The sequence below is a fragment of the Salvelinus sp. IW2-2015 genome, unplaced genomic scaffold (assembly GCF_002910315.2).
Source record: "Salvelinus sp. IW2-2015 unplaced genomic scaffold, ASM291031v2 Un_scaffold2731, whole genome shotgun sequence".
In the NCBI taxonomy this organism is placed as follows: domain Eukaryota; kingdom Metazoa; phylum Chordata; class Actinopteri; order Salmoniformes; family Salmonidae; genus Salvelinus; species Salvelinus sp. IW2-2015.
In genome coordinates, this window is record NW_019944035.1 from 49439 (window position 1) to 54555 (window position 5117).

The 5117-nt window shown below is 38.8% G+C and overlaps 1 long non-coding RNA gene across 2 annotated transcripts; it reads right to left on the reverse strand.

The window, feature by feature from the left end:
• Positions 1 to 678: 678 nt before the first annotated feature.
• Positions 679 to 1805, reverse strand: LOC112074632 (uncharacterized). Of its 2 annotated transcripts, XR_002894793.2 has the most exons (3): positions 1292 to 1803; positions 1070 to 1183; positions 679 to 937 (listed from the first exon to the last, which is right to left on the reverse strand). It is a non-coding gene; the product is annotated as an uncharacterized lncRNA (long non-coding RNA). The 2 variants fall into 2 exon arrangements; XR_011477051.1 differs by having other exon boundaries at positions 1070 to 1805.
• Between the last annotated feature and the right edge of the window lie 3312 nt (positions 1806 to 5117).

Consider the following 5117-nt stretch of genomic DNA (forward strand, 5'->3'; position numbering starts at 1 on the left):
ACTGATGCTTCCTACTTTAGTTTTTACTTGTAAGCAGGAATCAGGAGGATAGAATTAAGGTCAGATTTGCCAAATGGAGGGCGAGGGAGAGCTTTGTACGGAAAGCCGCCTCTGGATGAGAGTTTTCCTGTTTGCTTATGGCCGTATACAGCTCATTGAGTGCGGTTTTAGTGCCAGCATCGGTTTGTGGTGGTATTTTGACAGCTACGAAATATACAGATGAAAAATCTCTTGGTAAATAGTGTGGTCTACAGCTTATGATGAGATACTCTACCTCAGGCGAGCAAGACCTCAAGACTTCCTTAGATTTCGTGCACCAGCTGTTGTTTACAAATTTACATAGACTACCACCCATTGTCTTACCAGAGATCGCTGTTCTATCCTGTCGAAAAAGCTTAAAACCCGCCAGCTGTATGTTATTCATGTCATCATTCGTGGGTTATTCCTTTTCATGGTTACGAGTGCAAGTACCTTTTGAACTCTACATATTTGCTATCGCAAAAAAAATAATTGTTTGTGTTTATGAAGGTCTAAGGTCACATTCGAATACGAAAGAAAATGTATTTTCAAAAACACAATAGCATTTTCTTTAGTTTATGTAACTGTATGTACAAATAAAAAAGCACGAAAACACTACAATTCAAGAGTTAAAATCCATTAAATAAACACCATCACATAGATCTTTCATTATTACTTTGTTAATAGCAGTTCTGAAGGAACATTATGAAAATATGAAAATATATGTCAAAAGATCTAAATACAGGACTGTGCTTTGAGTTTGAGCTTGATTAAGATTAAAACAGCAATGAGCAGTATAACATCATCATTAGTCATTAGTCATGGTCCCCATGGCAACTTTCATGACATCAACACCCCTCTTAGAGTCCCACCGTGATCCACCTGAGAGACTGCAAACACTCTGCTTACTCAACATCATCTGGAGAGAGAGAAAAAGAGAGTCAGCGAGAGAGAGTGAGCGAGAGAGAGTGAGCGAATTAATAATAATAATAACATTTTACTTTTCAAACAAAATACGTTAAACAAAGGTACAATGATGCATTATACTGACCTTGTTCTTGAGGACAGGTTTTCTTCTTGTAGAAACAGTATGATCCCAGACAGATTGCCAGCAGAATGAAGACTTCAGCAAGTTGGAAATAAACAAACACATTGAACCCTGTTCCTGGGGGACAGAAGGGAGAAGGTATAACACCTAAATTAACTAATCAGCTAATTAATCAAAACCATGAAAATGAACTGCAGTAAAATCTGCTTTCAACATAAAACCTACCAGCCCATGAGGAGATTTCTGCTGAATGTTCTGTTAAAGGGAGACTGCAGTATATGATTTATTGTGGCTGGGACGTGTTGAGCAATTACTAAGGTTTCATGCCTCAAACCAGTGGTTGACTCTATCACAGTTGTGGGGGCCACTGTTGAAGGGTATTACCAGCCTCAATAACCCACCCTGAAATCTTTGTCTCCTCACTTTATTGTTTTTGAAAGTTGTGTTTCCTTGCCAAGTTTTATTTACATACTTTTTTACTTTGGATCCTGCATCGCGGTTAGCCTCAGTTGCTGTGACAGCTACAATCTGTCCCGGGATCCTGCCAGACCAAAAAGCCTGAAGTTGTTTACCGTAGCTTAGCTACTAGCCTAGCTGGTAGCTATCAGTATCAAGCTAGCAGGGTTTCCCAACCCTTGTGTCTGGGACCTCAGAGGTTCCCACACTAATTGTGGCTGGATTCCCTGCGGCCTGTAACCTTTTCCCTGCAACCTGACCTGGCTGGAACAGCGTTGTATGGCTACCACGTTAGCCGATGCTGGACCAACAGTATGTGCAAAGACACTGCTTTGTGTGGATTTAAAAGAGGAAACATATTTCTGCCTTTCAGATTTAGCCATTTTTTGTGAGCTCTTTTTGTTCATTTCTTCATCCTGTAAAGAGAGAGACACAGAAGCCTAGCTAGCCTAGCTGCTGTATTTCTCAGATGGAGGTCATTATTGAACGTTTTCAATGGTGCAGGGTTGTGTTTATTTGCTTTATTCTGGGACAATGTTGATCCGCCCAGACATTCAATGTAGCAACTGTTTGCATGCAGAGGACTGCAGACCAAAAATACATAAGTATTCAGACCCATATGAGACTTGAAATTGGGCTGAGGTGTATCCTGTTTCCATTCGTCGTCCTTGAGATGTTTCCACAATTTGATTGTAGAGTCCATCCATGGTAAATAAATGTATTGACATGATTTGGAATCCGTCTGTGGCCGGCATCCCTGTACTGACGGAGGGAATAACAACACTGTTTGTATTCAACCATACTCCCAGCCGCAAGCTGGATTCCTATTGGTCAGACCAGCTTGAGTAACTTAGCACGGGTACTTCCTGTTTGATTTTTCTGCCTTATAGGAAGGGAGGAGCAAAATGGTCCTGATCTCGGAGCAGGGATGGTTTGCATGCCTCCTTAGTCGGACTAGAAGTCCACTCCGAACACCTCTTCTCTGCCGGCGGCATCTTGGAGTAGCCTCTTGGATATGTTAAATTTCCCTGGGGGTACGAATAAAGGTTCCAATTTGGGAAATTCCTGATCGTAATGCTGGTGATTTACCGCATCTCTGATATCCAAAATTCTTCCCGGCTGTATGAAATAACACAAAAAACGTTCTGGGCTAATAAAGTAAGAAATATCCACAAAAAACAAAATACTGGAAAGTTGCTTAAGAGCAAGAAGCAGAGCTGCCATGTCTGTCGCGCCATCTTGCCATCTGGCTTGATAATATACTGTATGTGATATATCAACAAAGAGGTATATTTTCTGGGTGATTTCAATATTGACTGGCTTCATCAAGTTGCCACTCAAGAAACAGCTTCCAACTGTAACTAGTGCCTGCAACCTGTTTCAGGTGTCAGTCAACCTACCAGGGTAGTTACAAACAGCACAGGAATTAAATCATTAACATGTATCACATCTTTACTAATGAAACTGCTTTGAAGCAGGATCCAAGTCAATTGGATGTAGTGATCACAATATAGTAGCCACATATGGGAAAACCAAAGTTCCAAATGCTGGCCTAATATTGGGTATAAGAGGTCATACGATAAGTTTTGTAGTGATTCTTATTTTGATGATGTAAAAAATATTTGCTTGTCTGTGTGCAATGAGGAGCAACCAGACGCTGCACTTGACACATTTATGAAATTGCTTATTCCAGTAAAGAATAAGCATGCACCCATTAAGAAAATGACTGTAAAAATGATGTTAAATCAACCTCGGATTGACGAGAAATTGAAAAATGGGGTATGGTTGAAGTGGATGTGGCAAAGAGGAATGGCAAATAAGTCTGCAGCCCCACCGATTGGCAAACGTACTGCAAATTGAGAAATCATGTGACTAAACTGAATAAAAATATGAAGAATCTATACCATGAAACAAAGATATATGATATAAACATTGATAGTAATAACCTTTGGAACACCTTAAATGAAATTTGGGGGAAAAAGGCGAACTCAGCTCCGTCATTCATTGAATCAGATGGCTCATTCAGCACAAAACCCACTGATATTGCCAACTACTTTTATGATCTCTTCATTGGCAAGATTGGCAAACTTAGGCATGAAATGCCAGCAACAAATGCCAACACCACACATCCAAGCATAACTGAACAAATATGAAAGAACAAGCATGTTACTTTTATTCCGTAAAGTGAGTGTGGAGGTGAAAAAAATATTGTTGTCCATCAACAATGACAAGACACCGGGTCTGACAACTTGGATGGAAAATACTGAGGATATGAATACGGACATATTGCCACTCCTATTTGCTATATTGTCAATCTAAGCCTTACTAGAAAGTGTGTGTGCCTCAGGCCTGGAGGGAAGCAAAAGTTATTCCGCTACCAAGAATAGTAAAAACCCCTTTACTGGCTCAAATAGCCAATGGTCTATGTATTGGGATGACTCAACACTATCCATGTCAACTACTACAGCGACTGAAATGACTGCAACACTTAACACTTCTACTTGGTCACAATCCCGGATCCGGGAGCACCCTCATCAGTAAAAAAGCTGACTAGCATAGCCTGCATAGCGCCACAAGTAAATACTAGCATCTAAATATCATGAAATCACAAGTCCAACAACCAGATGTACACATCTTGTGAATCCAGCCATCATTTCTGATATTTTAATGTTTTACAGGGGAAGACACATATGTATTTCTATTAGTCTAACCACGATAGCAAAAGACCCAACTTTTTTTTCACCATTTTTTTACTGCATAGGTAGCTATCACAAATTCGACCAAATAAAGATATAAATAGTCCCTAACCAAGAAACAACTTCATCAGATGACAGTCTTTTAACAGATTTATTGCTATAGCATATGTTTGTTAAAAAATGTGCATATTTCAGGTATAAATCATAGTTTTACATTGCAGCCACCATCACAAACTCTCACCAAAGCAGCTAGAAAACTACAGAAACCAACGTGAAATACCTAAATACTCATCATAAAATATTTATGAAAAATACACAGTGTACAGCAAATGAAAGACAAACATCTTGTGAATCCAGCCAATATTTCAGATTTTTTAAGTGTTTTACAGTGAAAAACAAATATAGCATTATATTAGCTTACTACAATAGCCAACCACACAGCCCCATTCATTCAACATAACGTTAGCGATAGCGAATAAACCAGCAAAATATATAATTTTTTCACTAACCTTCTCAAACTTCATCAGATGACAGTCCTATAACATCATATTACACAATACATATATGGTTTGTTCGAAAATGTGCATATTTAGCGGACAATTCGTGGTTGAACAATGTGAATAAGTAGCCAAAATTCAAACAATTTGCCGGAGAAATCTTGGAGAGCACCTAATCTAATCAATAACTAATCATAAACTTGACTAAAAAATACAGGTTGGACAGCAAATTAAAGAATACACTAGTTCTTAATGCAACCGCTGGTTAGATTTTAAAAAATAACGTTACTACGACATACAGCTTACGGATATATGAACAGCGTCGAAAATAATGGCGGATTAGTAGTCTAAACATTTTCGACCAGAAATACGATTAACATCATAAATTCCTACTATTTGATG